The following is a 20,570-nucleotide window of genomic DNA, read 5'->3' as shown; positions in this document are numbered from 1 at the left end:
CTTTTTACAGAATTACTATAGGTGAGTGCGGTAAGTCACTCGGGTGGATTTGAGCCACGCTTATCAGATGGCGCCCGAATAGGGACCCCACGATAAAGATCTTTCTCACCCGTAGGTGGGTAGCAGAAGACAGGGGACCCGCTGGTCGGCACGGTGGGCCCGGGTACCCATCTGATGCCGAGCTTGGTTCTCGCAGCGCTGCCCCACCCTGCTGATCGGGAGAGGTCCCGGTTCGGATCTTACGCCGGGGTCCAGAAGGCGGAACTCGAAGCTGACCGTGTTGGTCCTGGCAGCCGGAGGTGGAGAACGGTAGAGGTCGGTACCGCCTACGGAAGGTGAGTGGTCCACCTGTGATTGTTTAAGGAACTGGAGTGTTCCGGGAGACTAGGGTGTCTCCGGTGATTTGAGGAGCCGGTGTGCTCCTGGGGCTAGTGTGCTCCGGGGAACTCAGAGTGCGAGCAGGCGCTCTGACAGACTTGACGAGGTTGGGAGAATATTTGGATATATTGTTTGTAGTCATCCGACCGGGTGGTACTGTGGTGAAGGCGTGGCTCACTACGGGTGGACTCCGGAACTCACCCTGAACTCCTAGAGTGGTGGTTCAGTGGAGGTGAGCCCTGGGTCTCCTGTGGTAAAGTGCGCAGCGATCCATAGTGCCGCACGGGGAGCGGATGTGTTCTCCATCCTCAGAACAGTTAGTGTACTGTTCGGTCTGCGGTAGGGTCCAGGTTCCCCAGGACTTGGTCGACGGGCCTTGTCCCATTTGGTAACACGTGTTTGGAGGAATTTTTATATGTGTGTGTGTGTGTGCGATTTCTTAACATATAATTATATGTATGCACGAATGAGCTCGAGCTAGTGATTCAAGGTAACGAAGTTTGTAGAGAAGTGTTTATTTCACACCAAGGTAGAGATGCCGTGTTTCAGTAAGTTACGATGTTTTGGATGCTGTTGTCGACCCTCAGATACCAGGCTGGCTGAAAGCCAACCTGCACCCCCTGAGGGCACTCCAAGCTTTGATATGTATATCAAGCATGGATTGCCCCCGATTTTGTTTGGCACTTTATGGCACCGGTACACCGCTAATAATGTGGATTTGCAGTGGCCCTTGACGGGTTCTTTTGAAGAAGCTAAATTGGACTATTTGCAGGACAAATTGTTTGCCAGGCGTAGCCGTCAAAGCATGCTTGATTCTTTAAGGGTGTGGCAAAAGGAAGCCAGGAAACGTAAGTTGAGAGAAGAGAAAGCGGCTTTTAAACAGTCTGCGCAGACAATGGCGCAGAAAGCAAGAGAACATACCAAGAATGAGAATGAGCAACGTTTAGAGCGCGCAGATAGGCTTTGCAGGTGGAAAGAAAATAAAAGTTATGTAGTACGAGAGGACGAACAGGATGAAATGGAAGATATTTTGAGTACTCGACCCCCTCCTCCTTATGCTCCGCAGTCATTGTACCCCTCTCTGCCAGCCTCAGCCTCTACAAGTGGGATTCCGGGTCCGTCGGCAAGTGCCCCACCCCAACATGGCGCAGCGATTTCTGCTTCCCCGCTCTCGACGCCCCTCGTTTCTTTGCTCCAGACCACTTCACCTGCCCCCTCCCAATTCTCTTTAGCACTCCCTACTGTTTCAGCTAGCACCACCCCTAGTCAGGAGATGTCAACGCCGAGTCGAGGCGCAGGTAGCGGACTGCTCTCACAGGTACGGAAGTTGCTTACGCGTTCTACGGTTGGTTTGGATGAGAAAAGTATAGTGGCCAACCAGGCATGCCAGTGGGCTAGGAATAACATTTATTCGTTTGAAGACATTTGGTCCACAATGAAAGATTTTGAGCCTTTGATGCAGCAGCACGCTTTGTGGCACATGTCAAATGTACTAATATCGCTATGGGAGCAGGGGTATGGAGGTGTGGCTCCGGCGACTTTACGAGACATACAGAACGGAGCCTATAGAACGAATACTGGGGTGAAGGAGGGGATGCGCAGTTTACTTGCCTTATTGCAGTATAGAAATGAATTGCCCTCTGCAGGTGCGCCCCATTTTCCAGGTATACATCCAATGCGTGAAGTGCACCCTATTTTTCATCCCGAGATACCCGAGATGGTAGACCCGGTCACGAAGGCTGTCACCAGGAATAGGGTAGATGCACATTTCCAGGAGCAGTGGGTGTATACACCATGGAAGAGAAGTGAGGTATTAGCTTTAAAGGCCCAGTTGCCGGACTCTAGAAAGAACCCGACTGCATACTATAAAGAATTGACGGAAGCTGCGTCTTCCACCGTAATGACTTTAGCTGATGTTGAACTGTTTTTTGGGCTTCTGGTCCCAGTCGATGTCTGGCGCCAGGTGAAGGGCACCGATCATTCGGAAGAACTAGGTGGTACGTGGCAGGAGTTACAGGACTGGGATGAGGAACGTAAGCCAGGAGAAAAGCCGAAAGCTGAGATTTTGGCGTTGCCGGGGCGCATAATAAAATACATGCACGCTCTAATTCCCCCGAAGAAGGTAGACTGGGACAAGTTGACGGCTTGTAAGCAGAAAAAGGATGAGGCAGTCTCGGACTTCTTTACGAGGTTTGAAGAGACGTTCATGGATTTTAGTGGGCAAGATGTGTCACAGGATGGAGGGTTGCGACTTTTTGTTAATAGGTTTGTCATGAACTTGTTGCCTGAAATTTCAGCAAGATTGCAAGCCTCGGAGAGCACGTGGACGACATCCTCTCCCTCTGGTATTCTTAGTATGGCACAGTATTATGAACATAGAGAAAATGAGAGTAAGGACAAGCAGGAAAAGAAGGCTAAGTATTTGAAGACTAGGGTTTTGTTACAGCAAGTGTCGAGGGGTGGAGGAAGAGGTGCGGCACCAGGACGTGGTGGTGGCGGCTATGGCAGAGGCGAGAGTAGGGAAAGATTAGGCCCGAATCAGTGTGCGAAGTGTAAGCAAGAGGGGCATTGGTGGAGAGATTGCCCTCTGTTTCAGTCGAATGCCGGTTCAGGACGAGGTCGAGGAAGAGGTAGGGGTGACTCCGGGAGACAAAATATGCGGTCAGATGGAGGCGGGAGGCCAGGAGGTAATTACTTCGACAATGGGGCAGACAGGCAGCAGTTGCAGAGGGGCGAGGGTCAGTACTATAATGATGATTACTCCGTGGACGATCTGACTGGGTTCTCCCATAACTAGGACAGCGTAGGGCAGAGCGAGGGACCAGTGCCTGTGGAAGTTGATCAGAGGGGACCCTATGTCGAGGCAGACTTATTGGGGTCTCAGCAAAAATTTCTAGTGGATACAGGTGCAACGAAAAGTTCAGTGGCTCATTCTCGGGTCCCTGGGGCGGCTCTGTCTGGCAAGAACAATATCTCTGTGGGTTTTTCAGGTACCCCGGTGATTAGCCCCATTTCCAAACCCCTTACATTAACGATTGGTCCTTTCACTGTTGATTCACCGTTTTTATTGACATCAAATTGTCGAGAAAATTTATTGGGCTTAGACTTGTTGAAAAGGTTGCACGCCACCATTTATTGTTCCCCGGATGGCGTGTACCTCACGTTAGGCCCGACTGTTGCTCGCCCACTGCAATGTTTTTCTAAAGATGACCCACTACCGGTAAACAGTCAAAATATCGAGTTTTTTATTTCGACTTACACTTATATCGAGTTGCTAATATCGATGGGACAGAATATCGATGTCCAGAATATCGATGGCCAGAATATCGACCCTAAGGTGAGTAATATCGAAATTACTTATATCGATAGCATATATATCGATGTAAGTAATTTCGATTTACTAATATGTGTTAGAAATATTAGTTAAGTATTTAAATTAATTGTTATAATATGTGTTTAATATGTTTTTATAAATAAACAATATATAAAAGTAAATAATATGTTTTACTACCAGAGCGGGTTGTGGGTTTATAGGGGAATAGGGTGGGAAGTAATTTATTTGTAATTAAATAATTATTTTTCAATGATTAATTTATTTTGCAATTAAATATTAATTGGCAATGAATTATTTTAATTGATTAATTGATTAATTAATTGATAATTTATGTATATTTGTAAGTAAATTATATGTTTTACTACTGGAGCGGGTTGTGGGTTTATAGGGGAATAGGGTGGGAAGTAATTTATTTGTAATTAAATAATTATTTTTTAATGATTAATTTATTTTGCAATTCAATAGTAATTGGCAATGAATTATTTTCATTGATTAATTGATTAATTAATTGATAATTTAGGTATTTTTTTAAGTAAATGATATGTTTTACTACTGGAGCGGGTTGTGGGTTTATAGGGGAATAGGGTGGGAAGTAATTTATTTGTAATGAAAAAAATATTTTTTAATGATTAATTTATTTTGCCATGAAATATTAATTGGCAATGATTTATTTTAATTGATTAATAGAATAATTAATTGATAATTTATGTATATTTTTAACTAAATTATATGTTTTACTACTGGAGCGGGTTGTGGGTTTATAGGGGAATAGGGTGGGAAGTAATTTAATTGTAATATTAATTAATTTTGGGTAAAGGAGTATTTTTAGGGTTCAGGGTCAGTTTTGGGTTTTTGGGTAAAGGGGTACTTTTAGTGTTCTGGGTCAGTTTTGGTTTTTGGGGTAAAGGGGTATTTTTAGGATTCAGGGTCAGTTTTCAATTTTTGGGTAAAGGGGTATTTTTAGGGTTCAGGGTCAGTTTTCAGTTTTTGGGTAAAGGGGTATTTTTAGGGTTCAGGGTCAGTTTTCAGTTTTTGGGTAAAGGGGTATTTTTTTGGTTCAGGGTCAGTTTTCAGTTCTTTGGTAAAGGGGTATTTTTAGGGTTCAGGGTCAGTTTTCAGTTTTTGGGTAAAGGGGTATTTTTAGGGTTCAGGGTCAGTTTTCAGTTTTTGGGTAAAGGGGTATTTTTAGGGTTCAGGGTCAGTTTTCAGTTTTTGGGTAAAGGGGTATTTTTAGGGTTCAGGGTCAGTTTTCAGTTTTTGGGTAAAGGGGTATTTTTGGGGTTCAGGGTCAGTTTTCAGTTCTTTGGTAAAGGGGTATTTTTAGGGTTCAGGGTCAGTTTTCAGTTCTTTGGTAAAGGGGTATTTTTAGGGTTCAGGGTCAGTTTTCAGTTTATGGGTAAAGGGGTATTTTTAGGGTTCAGGGTCAGTTTTAGGTTTTTGGGTAAAGGGGTATTTTTAGGGTTCAGGGTCAGTTTTCCCTACTGTTGCACCCACTGGAGTGGGAATAGTAATTATTGTTAAGTAATTATATATTATATATGATTTTTCATTTTATTTTTTAATTAAATATGTATTATTATTATTTTTAACCATTATTACATATATTTAAATATGTTTAAGTAATTAATAAGTATTATTTACAGTATTTTTTATGTTATTTTAAATTTTAAAAAAATCGATATATTTAACAACGATATTTTTAACATCGATATTATTTTTTCGATATTTTGGTACTTACCATGTTGTACATAGGGCGTCGATATTTTTGCTATCGATATAATTACGCCGATATTTGTGTAGGTCAAAATTCTGTCTGTCGAAATTCTGTCATAGATCCCCCACTACCACCTGAATTTGAAGGGATACCCGACAGTTTGTGGGCTGTCAATGATACAGATGTAGGAAAAATGGATATCGCCCCCGTAACAATAAGGGTGAAGGTGGGAGCGAAATTACCCAGGGTTCCACAGTACAGGATTCCTAGGGAGGGAGAGAAAGCCCTGTTACAAATAATACAAGATTTGATTCGGTCAGGTGTAGTGGAAGAGACGGATTCGAACATATGTAACAGCCCCATACTACCGATCCTTAAAAGACGGTCGCCTGAAGCTACAGATAATACTCCTGATGTATATAGGTTTGTGATCGATTTGCGCCATGTGAATAGAGTAGTAGAGCCGCAATACCCGGTGGTCTCGGACATCACTACGATATTGACAATGATTCTGCTAAATATTTTTCTGTTCTGGACCTGAAGAATGCTTTCTTCAGTATCCCAGTACGTGAGGATAGCCGTTTTCTCTTCGGATTCTCATTGGCTGGCCGAAGCTTCAGGTTTAAGAGAATTCCCCAAGGTTACACAGAAAGTCCGAGCATATATAGTCAAGCACTGAAGGCACAATTGGATGAACTGGAACTTCCACCTGGCAACGTTATATTGCAATATGTGGATGATATCCTGATTGCATCGGACGACGAGAAGGGTTGTCGGGATGCTACAATTAAATTACTGCATCACTTGGCAAAAAGGGGGCATAAGGTGTCCCTTCCAAAGTTCCAATATTGTCGAACGGAGGTTACCTACCTAGGCCACCTCCTTTCGAAAGTGGGGAGGAGATTGCGATCACTAACATGAAGGTACCTAACACGCAGCGAGAGGTGCGCGCATTCTTGGGCATAACATTGTATTGTCGCCAGTGGATACCTAATTATGCGTTACTAACAAAACCCCTATTGTATCTGACTACCAAAGAAGTGCGCGAACCCCTACCCTGGACCCCTGCATGTCAGGAAGCGTTTGAGTTATTAAAAACTGCTTTATGTTCTGCACCCGTCTTGGGAACACCTGATTACCAGAAGCCTTTTGTTCTTTATGTGCACGAGGCGGAAGGTTGCGCGTTGTCTGTCTTAACACAATGTTTCAGAGGGAAACAGAGACCCTGCGCTTACTTTTCTGCGATGCTCGACAATGTGGCAAGAGCGCTGCCGAGTTGTCTGAGAGCCACGGCGGCTGCTGCGGTCTCTATAAGACAGTCGGCAGGGCTCGTATTGGGTTCAGACCTCACAGTAATGGTACCGCATGCTGTGGACATTTTACTAAACAGAACACAGACGCAGCATTTAACGAGTGCTCGTCTTACCGGTTATGAGATGACCCTCTTTGCACCTCATGTGACAATAAAAAGGTGTGCTACACTGAATCCTGCCACATTGTTACCTATCCCCACAGATACAAAGGACGATGACATACATGACTGTCTGTTTAGGACAGAGGAGGAGACAAAGGGGAGGGTGGATCTGACGGACAAGCCCTTAGACGAACCGGATGGGGAGTTGTATGTGGATGGGTCCTGTTTCAAACTTGCAGATGGTACATCGACAGCAGCATATGCAATAACGACATTACAGACGGTAGTGGAGACCTCTAGAATACCTTACAATTCGGCCCAAGCTGCAGAAATCATAGCCTTACTGAGAGCATGTGAATTGAGTGAGGGACTGGACGTGAATATTTATACTGACAGCCAATACGCCTTTGGCGTGGCTCATAACTATGGGCGACTGTGGGCAGAACGGGGATTTCTGACTTCACATGGACAACGTATACAGCATGGTCCGCTGATATTACGACTGTTAGCAGCATTGACGCTACCCAAACGATTGGCTGTGATAAAGTGTAGCGCACACAAGACAATAGTGGATGATGTGGGACGAGGCAATGCCTTTGCAGACGAAACGGCAAAAGAGACCGCTCGGACAAAATTACCACGGATGTTTGTGGCAGGCCCAGCTAGATGGGTACCAGATGCTAACATGTTTGCAGATACTGTACAAAGTGTGAAAAATATACAGGAAAAAGCGACTGAGGGTGAATTGAGGACGTGGAAGGATGGTGGGGGGCGATTGGATGCAGATGAATGTTGGACAGATGTGACCGATAAGAGACGATGGTTACTTCCGAATGCATATGTTCTTCCAGTGGTGACGATGGCTCATGGGCCTGCACATATTAGCGCCAAGGGTATATGCAAGCTGTTGGACCCAGTGTGGAGCAATAAAAATATCTCTAAAGTGGCGACTCACTTGGTCCGACAGTGCATGGTGTGTTTGAGGCACAATCCAGGAAAAGGTACCCCTGTCCCAGTGGGAAATTTTGCACCTCCCTCTTTCCCTTTTGAGGTGATTCAGATGGATTATATTGAAATGGAAAGGGTCAACAATCTTAAATACGTCCTTGTGGTTGTATGCGCTTTCAGCAGATGGGTGGAGGCATTTCCAACAAAAGATTGTACAGCCATTTCTACTGCAAAGATGTTGATCAAGGAGTACTTTTCTCGCTACGGATTGCCTAGGGTGATCTGGAGTGATAATGGTACGTCCTTTAATGCTGAATTGATGAAGCAAATATGTAAAGGCTTACAGATTTCCCAAAAGTTCCACGCGGCCCAACATCCTCAGGCTGCAGGACTGGTGGAACGATTTAACGGAACGCTAAAATTGAAGATGGCCAAAATACAGGAGAGTACTGGACTCCGTTGGCCAGATGACTTTCCTTTAGCCTTGCTTTCTACGAGAGTAACTGTTAACTCCAAAATGGGGGTCTCTCCACACGAAGTAATATTTGGCCGTCCGGCCAATGTGTGGGGAGTACCCAGGCCTAAGTGCTTCTCTGAAATACAGTACCCTCTGTTGATAGACTACTTGTATGCTTTGACTAAAGATCTTCGTTCTATTCATCAGCGGGTAGCAGACACCCAGAAGCCGTTGCCGGAGGGGCCTGGACATTCCATCCACCCAGGGGACTGGGTCGTCGTAAGAAGATATCAACGGAAATCCTGTCTGGAGCCAAGGTGGTCGGAGCCTCGACAGGTGCTCCTCACCACACGTACAGCACTTCGAGTGGAAGGTCGGAAGGCGTGGACACACGCATCGCACGTTAAGAAAGTTCCACTGCCGTTGCCCTATGACCAATGGGTGAGAGAAGGCATTGCTGATGAGGAACATGAGCAAATACCCAGATATGTTCCCTTCTCGGATGCTTCACTGAGGGGAGAGGAGAGAAGTGACAAGGAAAATTCAAAGTCACGTGCAGAACAAAGTGCTTCAGAAAGATCTGTTACTCCCGTTGCTACTAGTGAAGAGGCGTCAGAGAGTTCAGTACCTGCCATAGATACACCTGTTTTGTTTACTGACCCCGAAGTGTGAGGGAGCACTCGCTATAATCTGCGGCCCCGGAAAAAGTGACAGTGTACTGGACTAAACACTGGAAGAAGGGCTTAGTGGACATTCTGAGATGAAGAAGATTTAGTGGTAGGGATGGACTTGTAAGAGCCCTGGTGTTTAGCCGAAGATTGTGTTCTATGAGACTATAGAGTGCTGGGGGGGCCCAGATTAAGTGCTCCTCTGTTTTAATTGCTGTGCGTCAAGCGACGTTGGATTAAGGTATGGACGGTAAAAGCCTGCCTGTGAGGCTTTGAAGGACACAGGGAGAAGATCCCTTTTTAGGGTTGAAGAACCCCTCTGGCCGGTTTCGGTGGATGGTCTGGAACTTTTTTTTTTCTTAGAAGTGTTTTTTCCGTTTTTTGATATATTTTTGAACTTTTAAAATGTACCCTTTTGGTCGCCCCATCCCTGATGAGGAGCAGCCCTTCGCGGCTCCTCCAAGACCCTTGCCTGATTCCCCCTGGTTGGCCCTTTCCCGGAAGGGAAAAATAGTGCTCCTTATTATAGTACTTATTGCTTTTCTAGTGACTCTTGGTATATTATTTTTCATGGATAAAGCCTATCCCGTTCATGTGTTTGCACCAACACCTACTGCTGTTCCTGAATATAACATGGTTACTGTGGATTATGGTGAACGAATGCTCAGGCGAGGTTATAAAGAAAATGTTTTTATAAAGACTTTGCACCATGCTCATGCCACTACCAATATTACAGATTGTTGGGTTTGTGGGCTCCTACCTTCTGCTGCCTACAAGAAGGATAGATTTCTAGCGCTTTCTTTGACACCTGTGAATAGTTGCGTGGGGTGGTATACTCTCATAGGTCTCGTCAAATAATTTCAGCAGCCAGACTTTCTGACCCCTCGACTGCAGAATAGGGGATCGACAATGACAATGCGAGTATGTCCTCTGCCTCCCTCTTCCCTTGGACGGATATATACTGACGGACGTTTTGATCAGACATTTATAGAGACGTGTGAGAAAAAGGTGGGCCGGTTTTTAATTCCAAATGACACTGACAAAGTAAGGGAAAGCTTTCTACAACTGAACTCCTCCTTGTCTTATAGACACCCACCAAAGGGGAATGATAGTGTTAAGTCTCTGATACCTCTGGCTGTAGTGGGTCCGCCACCATTCTTTTGTATAGAGGGTAGGGGCCCCATCAAGGTTGGTAATAGTTCCTGTAACGTGACGGCATTGATACGTTTACCTCTCAGCCCCTCTTTGGTCACTCCCCCCAGCATCTATTTTGTGTGCGGAGATAATGGATACTTATGGTTGCCTGAAGGTTGGGGTGGGGTGTGTTACTTAGCCTATATGATTCCTCCTGTATATGTGGCACCCTCTGATTATCACAAGACTCATCGTAGGTTTCCCAGTCCACAAGAGCAGCGTACAAGGAGGGACCTTCAGGTAGATGACGTTGACCAGACGGACACCTCTCTACAGCAATGGACTGATTTCTCTAAGGGTCTCCTGCCTTTCTGGGGTCCGATATTTAATAGTAGGGCCATTCGACGACTTTCCAGGGTGATGGAAAAGGTAGTCCTTACGGAAGCTGACATTGCGACTAACATGTCCGTTGAGATTCAGGCTATGAGATTATTCACGATTCAGAACAGGATGGTGCTTGACGTCATCCTGGCAGATAGGGGCGGGGCCTGTCGCGTCATCGGGACGTCTTGTTGCGTGTATATTCCAGACTCAGCTCCGACTGTTAACTTGGCAGTACAGAAACTCCATAGATTAGCGACTGAACTCCATCAAGATAATGGGACATGGTCCTTGCAAGGGTGGCTCTGGGGCGCTTTCTCCTCTTGGGGTTGGAAAATATTGATAGGTTTAGCTGGTGTGGTGAGCGTAATACTGACATGTTGCCTTTGTGTATACTGCCTTCCCCCATGTTGTTCCATGTGTGCTACGAATTTGCGACAATGAAAGAAGGTGCCAGGCCAATATACTGCCTCTATTATTACTGACTTTCCTGATGCCAATTGGATGATGTTTATTGCAGATGATGTTTTTGAATAAATATGGTACCCTGCCCTTAGAATGGATGACGGCGCTACCTTTTGGCAAATAAATATGGCGACAGTTAGCCAATGATGCTAAAAGGAGGGTCTGATAGAATTCACTTCTCGATGCTCCACCCATCCCTATTTTCATATGCGAGTTAGCATCATGTGACTAACTGATGAAGTGCGTATATATACATGTGATTGCATTACTCTCGCTTGTTACATGATTACTCAATTATAAGTGTGACGATATTAGTTCCTTAGCTTAGCCTGTGTGCCTCCATTTTGTGTATCTCTCTGTGTCTGCGAGTCGCACTCGCTCATCTGCCCCTCCCGTAGGAATAGAGAATTTCACTAAGGCAGCAGTTTTCGTTTCTCGGCTTACTGTGGCCGAAACTAACAAGTCTCTTTATCAGTAATATTCTCATACCCCAGAGACGCTGTAGCCTGGCTCCGCGGCCTTGAGTAAAGATAGCGATGTATCCCTTGCAGGTGCAGATGCCTACTGTATGAGGACATTGTTCCCCTGTCTGGGTTTCAGTAATTTTCCAGAAGGGGAGTACCCTAATGAACTGTGTTGCATTATAATGTACTGCTGTGATGAAGAGAGTCAGTCCTCTCGACGCACTCTTTGGGGTGATGGTCGGACAGGGCCCTCTCATATGAGAGTTTGTGGCCAATAAAGATATTCTGTTTATTCTTCTCCACGGTCCGGCTGACTTTTTACAGAATTACTATAGGTGAGTGCGGTAAGTCACTCGGGTGGATTTGAGCCACGCTTATCATGTCAATGCATCTTGGAGACACTAATCACCATTGCACTGCAGCCCAGGAGCACTAACCTACCGTACTGAGCTGCCTCCTGTGGCACTAACACGATGCACTTTATCAAGCAGCTACCAACCCACCACATTGCACTGAATAACAGGGACCCCAACACTCAACCCCAATATTTATGGACACTAACCTACGACAGTGCACTGCATCGTGGGGTTGCTAACCCATAATCTGACCTCCTAGAGATGCTCATTAAGTACAATACACTGCAAGGAGTCTCTATGAAGTTAAATCACCAAACTGGACTTAATCCTAAAAACTATAATCTAACTCTACACTGTAAAATGAAATGTACTAATGTGTCTCAGACATATTAGCGATTCCCAAATGGAATCACAATATTCATGAGGCAGGTCGCAATTTGCGACACATTGGGAGTGGGCAATAACACAGGGATGGCGGCCTTCTAGGGACAGCAGACCACCATGTCTGTGTTTGCTTTTTCATAAAGCAATTTTTTTTAAATGCAGCCCATTTTCCTCAAAGGAAAACGGGATGCGTTTCAAAAAGAAAAATGAAACGCTTCGGTTTCATTTTTAAGGGTAGGCAGTGGTTCATGGGACGACAGCCAGCTCTTAAAAAATGTTTTTGCTACCATTCACAAAAGGAAAAGGATCCCAAAGGCCCTTCCCGTTTGCGACTGGCTTACCACCTACTTGAAGTAGGTGGTAAACGGCGATTGTTTTGCGAATGCATTCCGGTTGCAAAATAATTGTTCACCCCCCTGCGATCACTATTATAAAGTGACTTCCTTGGAACGTTCCTTCCTAACAGTGTCTCGCAAACCCAATTTTGCGAGTCTGTAATAGGTTACCGACTCACAAGATGGGGTTTCTACATAGAAAAATGCATTTTATCAGTCGCAAACGACCCGATGGGCAATTTGCTACTGGCAAAATGCGTCGTACATCTGGCCCTAGACCCCCACGTTGCACTACATCCTAGACTTAGAGGAATAACTCACCACTCTGGCCTGCATCTTTGACGCATTGCCAGCCACACTGCCTCCTAGGCAAATTAACCTACCATAGTACACTGCACCTTCCAGATACTAACCAAACACATTCCAACCTAAATTCCAACCTAAATAGCTTGACTAACGGCACAGCCTGCATCATACGCACACTAACTCACAACACAAAATTGCACTTCAGGGCTACTAGTCCAGTATATACTATATTCCCCGGTATGGGTTTAACCTCCCAACCCACCTCACTCTGCTGTGAACGTTAGAGCAGGAACTGTTCCAGGGCCATAAAGACAGAGTCCGCCCTAGAGGGTCTGCCTAGCGACTTTGTGTGTGCTGTAAGATTTTTGATCACTCCTACCTGTTCATTCCCCGCGTACCTGTTCCTTCACATTTGTTTTGTTTTTTCTCTTGGTTCCCTTCCTGTTCAGAGTTTTAAGTTGTTTGCCTGTACTTTATCTCTTTTAGCTTTTGTGTAGCAGTGTTGCATTCTGCTTCTGTTGTGGTTGGTGTCTGGTGGCTTAGTGGACTAATGTGCCCACTGTAGGGGCCTGTGTTTGATCTCATGGTCACATGTTCAAATCCTGGCGGGTCCACTCATCCTTTCATCCATCTGAGGTCAATAAAATGAGTACCGTTGGGTAGCAATAAACATCTGTTATTCAGAACCTTGATACCCTTGGGTGATACATGCGCTTAACAAAGACATATGTTATGTTTTTGAGGTTTGTATCTCAATCACCCTTGAGCTCGTCAGCATCTGTACTTTGGGAGAGGCAGTTTAACAGCCTGTAGAAGTTACCAAATCGAGCTTTTTGAGCAAACACTATGCCCAAGGGCACAGCTTTATAGTGGGCTTGTGTGGTGTGTCACCTCCTGATAAATGCTGAAAGTCAGTTTCTGAAAGGTACCATTGGGTCTTTAAACCTGCTGCATGCCTCTATTTCATATATGATACAACAACAGCTTCTCGAGGTGTGCTGTTTCCATTGTTTCTTCAGGGGTTGGACCAGATGTAATAATGATATAGTAGTATGTGTGTGAGTTGAACAAATCTAATTAGTATAGCAAATAATGCTCCACAGCGGATTATGAGATCTCTAATCCCTTCTAACCATTCCATCATTCTCAACTTTCGAGGCTTTAGTGAGGGTGAAACTGTGAGGCTTTGAAGTGTAATTACACTGATGTGAATGGAAATTAAAAGAAGAATGTAAAGTGAAGACAGCTTTTGGGGGAAGGTCATAATACTGGTCCATCGGACCATTTCACTTGCTGGGAAGTGAAGAATTCTTTGATACTCTTCAATTAAAAATGAGTTGAGAGGTATAGTGTCCTGTTTGGGCAGCAAATTCCTGCAGAATGATTATTAATGCCAGGAAAAATATCCGCACAAACCCGGTGCAGGAGTGAACTGGCCATGAACATTACCAGGCTAGTGTTCTGTCGACCAGCTATGTTAAAGTCTTTTACGCCAGCCCCCTGTCGGGTTAGGCCCACCTCACTTCCAATGTTCCTCTTCATTCTTATTAGTATCCGAAACATAAGCATACGCTCCATAGTGCAGGACACCTTCTGGCCCTGCAAGTCATGTTCTAAACGAACTCCTGGCATACAGAGGAACTTCACAACTATTGTTTAATTTTCAGAATAATGTTTACTTGCCCACAATAAGACCCTATAAAAACGTCTGTTTCCTCGATAACCCTCATGATCCATAATCCACCCCCCCCAGTACTTCCATCACTCGTCGTGCCACTTGATTTGTGTAGGGTACTCTTCAGTGCTTGTTAGGAAATCTCAGGCTCACACACCCAGAATTCTACTGACTAAGCTGCTTCCCTGGCTTTGAGCACTCGCTCACACCTCCTCAACTGTGAACCAGAGACTCCAGCTCCTTTATGTTTACGTTTAGGATTTGTAAAGCGCATGGCTGCCCTAGAGCTTCCCCACACTGATAGAGAGTACTAAACAGGGTAACTCTGTCGATATGAGGTTACTGGGGGAATAACCACGTCTTGAGTTTTTCCTGAATGTGATTCCTCTTCCAGCAGGGGCAGGTCATTCCAGAGCTTTGGGATCTAATCTTCATGATGTTTTCCACCCTATCTGCTCGTCTCTGGGAATGTACTTGGGAGCCGGTTCTTAGAGACACACACAGAAATTTATAACAGAGGAAGTTAGGGAGAGGCATTGACAATCAACTGTGCAACCCTCACCTCCTGATAACAACACTAACCCAACCCACTGCACTGCATCTGAGGAGCACTAATGCACCACATTGTGGAGCACTGCGTGGCACTAGAACACCACACTGCACTTTATCCTAGGAACACTTAAGGCCTGATACACAAAGGGAAGCTTACACTTCTGTGTATGTTTACTATTTTTTTGCTATTCACAAACTACGAGTTAATAGTAAGTTTACGAGTGCAGAGACTCTGCTGTGGGGGGAGGGAACTCCGCATATAAAAAGGTGTGCCTGTCAACACTGCACAGCTGTCTTCCTTCCTTTGTCTCTTTTTTCTATCCATTCTGTCTTTTTTGTGCTTCCTCTTCTCCCTTCTCCCTTCTAAAACATTACATCACACTGACAGCATCAGCTTGACAGACAACTGTAAATAGAATGCAATTTAAAATATTAACCTTGGTACTTAAGACAAAAAGCAATCAGGGCCTGCAAGCCACGTGGCGGCACCTTGAGATACATACAAATAAATCAATAGCTAATCCATACGTGGTAAAGAACGAACTGATGTCTCTGGTCTTAAAGCGACATTTCAAATCAGACATTTGTAGCAATCTTGCGGATCCCTGTAATAGCAAAGGTGATGGTGGCCAGGCATTCTGAAATCTGGTACCCGATCTAATGAGTGGGTAATCTGATACACTGCAATCACAAGGACCATTTGCCTTTTAGTCTGCATCTGAAAGGTGTGTGGAGAACAAGCGATAGGCACATCTGCGAAATCTGTCACCTGGGCACACACCAGTGCCGCCTCCTCCATTGTGGCAGAGGAACGTCACCTCACTGCTCGTGGAATAGTGTAAAATAAAAAAATACATGATAATAACATAGGTTATTATCATTTTATTTTTAGTATCTCCAGGTTAGGGCGGGCGGGGATTGGCTCCCGTGACATCTTAAAGGAGGATTGGTTGCTGCCCTCTAAATTGCGCATGATGGTTTGGAAGGCCGTCTTAGCCCAACCAAACCGTCATGCGCACTTTGCATGTTCTTTACCTAGGCTGAATTGCAGCTTAGCTGGAGAACTTGCCCAGGCTCCCATTCCCCATCTTAACACCGAACCACAGCACTCAGACCAATCACAACACTGCATTGCAGTGTTGTGATTGGATTAGGGGAACCAATCACAATGCTGCATTGCAGCGTTGTGATTGGCTTAGGGGAGCCTGGGAGCTTCCTGGTTGAGGAGCGGAGGAGAGACAATGTGGTAGAGATGGAGGAGAGACACGTTGATCAGGCAAATGTATTTAAAAAAATCGTCGCCCAACCTGTCTCCCCAACCCGTACCTTACCGGCCGCCACTGGCACACACAAGCAAAACTTCTTTGAAGTAAGTATAGTTTAGTTTCATTTAGCACATTTCGGCCCTCAGTGCCTAGAAACGGAAGAACTCATTATGAAGCGGGATACAAAGTCATTCTAAGGGCCTGATTTAGATTTCAGCGGATGCGTTTCTCGGTCACAACTATGACAGAAATCCCATCTGCCGAAATATAACTCCCATAGGATATTATAAGATTTATATTTCGGTGGATGGGATATCCATCACCGTTGTGCCAGAGTAACCCACCCCCGAAGTCTAAATCGGGCCCTAAGTATTGTTATTGTCAGCCATTTGGTAAAAAATATAAACATTTCATTTTGCTTCTGCTATATTTAAAACAAGGTTGCAATTGATTTAGTATGCTATCTCTTTTTATGTCTGGCTGAGAAAAAAATGTCATCTCTTGTGTACTCAGAAGAGTGTTGCTTTCCTGTCCTTCAGATATGCCACAATCTGGGATGTTGTAAGCCTCTGCCAGAAAGGCATGCTTTGTTTTACTCTTAGGGCCTGGTTACAATATAGTTGTGATTTATTACACCTGGCAAATAACGATAGCACAAGGCTCATTATTTATCGGGTGCGATAAATAGCTCCTATTTCGAGTTTCTAGAAAATAACATGCAGAATTTGGGGTACGAGGTACCAAAATCTGCATGATATCGTAAATACCATATGTTTTCCCCTGTTAAATTTCGGCAGGTTTGACCTTCTGAAGTTTAACAAAAGTTGAGTTATTTAATGCATTGAATAATTATTGGATGTGTTAAATACCTTCACACTCGTGATCGATGAGTAAACAGGAGGTTATGCATGGGTCATAAAATTACGAGGAACTCGTACTCAGGCCCTTAGACTGAAACAGAAACGAAATAATAAAGAGCGTTGACACTCGCAGGTTTTGAAGAAAATTGAATAATTTAAGTGATTGCCAACTACTGCATGGGCCATGACAGCGCATGCGCAGCTGTTTAGGTAAGTGCTACTATCCAAAGCTTGCTCTTCGACCCCTGTCACTGCCCTTGCTGCCCCTGCTCCCATGAATAATGAAAGCAGCAGAGGGAACATAAAGTAAACAAGGTGAAAACAAGACACTACTTAGCTCTCATTGACCTTCCTCTGACCCCTCAGCAACAAACAGGAGTCAACTACCTGTGGGGCGAGGTGAGGGGCCTACAATGTCATTGATGGTCAAAGCTTTTCGCTCAGTGCTTAATTTGTAAATACATAGGTGCCAGGGCTCAAGGTATTGCTCAGGAAGCAACTACAGCTTGCACTACCAACGTCACCTGCCATTCCTGCAGCATGCCAGTATAAAAGCTCTCTACTAAACATCAAACTCCTATGAATGTGACAGTTTGGACAATTCCTAACTACCCAAATATGTAAGAATGACCAGAAATAATTTTTTTAATATGTATTAAATTGTTAAACTGATGTGCCCTGCTTAAAAATAGAGATACAGCCCCACCATGTGGTGAATTGTCATAAGTAATTGGTGGTGTTAACAATTAAGTGCTGGTGTCCAGCACCAGCAAACACTGGCACAAATTAAGCACTGGTTTCACTGCAGCTACACCTGGCAATTTGGTAAATGGATATCCACATTTATCGGTAGTCTATAAAATACTTGCAATTGCAGGTGTACAGAACCAGCACTCATTTTTTGGAACTGGAAAACATTTTTCATTAGACTTTGACCCAGAGCAAAAGAAAGAAAAAGAATTAGGGAAAAAGATAGGGAAAGAGTGACAAAGGGTGAAAGAAGGAATGAAAAAGAACCTTCGAGAAAATAAAGAGACAGGAAGTGTAGGGTGGCTGAAAAAAGAGCCCTAAGGTGGAGTCAAAACTAGTCAGTCTTGGTTTTCGACAATCCTATCACTCAGCAGCACAGGAGATGGACCTCTACTGAAAACTTTGGGCCCTTGCACTTTTTTCAATTAAACACTGGTAAAAAAAATATGAACTATTTGCTCCATGCAGTCCTGTGCAATTTACATTTCTGCAGCAGAACACTAAGTGCAACTTAATCTTCAGCCTTTTCCTTGCTCTGACATTGTAAGCGCATTCTCCCATCCTTAGTGTTTACATACACACACAGCATAATTATTTGCAAATAACAGTTGTATTCAATTATAATCTTAAACAATCAAAACACAGTTTTGTCCCCTCAATGCTGAAGCTTTTCTCTTGTAACACCAAGTCAGGCCTGTTGGCTTTGTCAGTGTTTGTTAAAATTGACCTTTAAGATGCTGCTATTATCCATCGATGTCAAAATGGCAAAGGATAGGCTTGACTGGGAATCCATAGAAGATGTGCTATCTGAGATGGGGCTTGGAGATAGGATTCTCAGGTGGACCTTTTGCACGTTATTGGGCACTGAAAGCGAAAGTAAGAGTAAATAGAGAGTTCTCTGATTGGTTGCCGAAACACAGATGCATGAGACAGACGTCTTACTTTCCGTGTGTTGTAAGCCTTGTTATATAATTCAAATGCATTGGCATTTAAGAAAAAGATCATTATTTATCCTTGTTCTAACATTCACCAGGAGTTGGTTTTAGGAAAAATATCTTAATAAAAAAAATTCGATTTTTTTATAAAATTCAACAGGATATGCTTTCAAAATATATAAAGATTGTATGATGAAAAACAAAAACCCAGTCCACAGGATTTTATACAAAGCTTCAGTAATTAGTATCTTCAAAAAAGGCAATACACACCTGTAGTTATTTTTTGCCTCCGTTATTTTCTGAGGGAATGTGTTGAAGAACCAGTGGTTGGCCATGTGCGGCGCTGGACTTTCTCCAGGTCTGAACAGAAGCAGATTTATTACTGTTTTGGGTCGTTTTTGACGCTAGTTTCTTTAGAAGTGCAGTTTTGAATGGCAATGATCTTACTCTTTTGTGGGTGGGTATTTGTCCCTCCCTAAACCCCTCCCAACACCCTTCTTGTTTAGAAGAAATCATTTTTCACTGTCAGCCACTCCCCTCCTTTTTTTTTACTACAAAAATGTATAAGTATATGTGCAGAAATCTCCACTGTCTGGGTAGACTTCACTACACAGAAACGGTATGAGAGGCAGGGCCGAGACCTCCATACGAGGTTTGTGAATAGCTTTTTTATAATTTGTGGGTTGTACTATCGTAGTGATACTAAATGTACTACTTAAGCTGTTTGTGAATAGGCTCCTGTGTGTATAGTCACAAGGCCCAGGACTGTTTAATTGCAATCCTAACCAGTGTGTGCCCAATTGCCATTTTTACAGAGAAGAACTGTCTACTTTCCTGGTGTACGCCTGCCAATTGCAGATGCACAGAAAGATTACTTTGCAGAGAGATCTATCCTGCAAGGAAGAAAGTTGCACCAGCTTCCGTTGCTTCTGAATGCCTCTGCGAAGGGACATTGTTGGCACATTTTTGTAGCAAAGCAAGAGTTGATACAATAAAGGCATATAATATTCCTTGTGGAGGGGCGTTGTTAGACAAATGGGTTTGTTGCTGAAGGGATATGCTGAAGTGCTGAATTCTGATTGCTGGTCCAATGATAACATAAGGTATGCTAGGAGCCTATGCATTACTTGGCAGAAGAAAACCTAGTGAATTAATACAGCCATTTAGGTTGGATTCCTGAAACCATTATAGATGCATAGGATAGGAAATTAACTAACAGGTCAGATATGTGTGATGAAATATGACTCGAGCTTTCTTAACCGTTGACCTAATTTGCAGATTTTCTGCTGAGTTTATATCATGACAATAGCAATTCATTTGTTATGTAGACAAGTACCGTATAATAAATAACCATGTTATTGTTATATACTAGTCATTGTGTGTGTGTATTGATTTGGGGTATCAGGGAGAGGCTCCATCTTATCATCATTTACAGATAAGAGATTCTTTGACAGGTGTGTCTGACTCCCTACCACTCCCTGTCTAGCAGAGCATAACTCACTACAGGAGGGGGGAGAGGCACCTGCAAGTTCTCCTTCTCTCTGAAAGTTTACATTTCCTTTTGGGGTTTAAGGAATCAGGTGTGACTCCAACAATGTTGGGCTCAATGTGACAAAACCATTCATCCTCAACAATTTGTTGTGTCCCAAACATGATCCAGTCCTTAAAGAGTTGGATTGCCAGGCTCTCTGTTACAGTTTAGTCTTCCATATAGAAATGCTGGCACACTAGAGGTAAATGCAAAAAAGATTGGGGACCCTCTCTAACAGCGTACTCGAGGTCAGGGAGAAGAGGG

Source organism: Lissotriton vulgaris, chromosome 9 (assembly GCF_964263255.1).
Source record: "Lissotriton vulgaris chromosome 9, aLisVul1.2, whole genome shotgun sequence".
Taxonomy (NCBI): domain Eukaryota; kingdom Metazoa; phylum Chordata; class Amphibia; order Caudata; family Salamandridae; genus Lissotriton; species Lissotriton vulgaris.
This window is presented reverse-complemented; position numbering follows the sequence as displayed.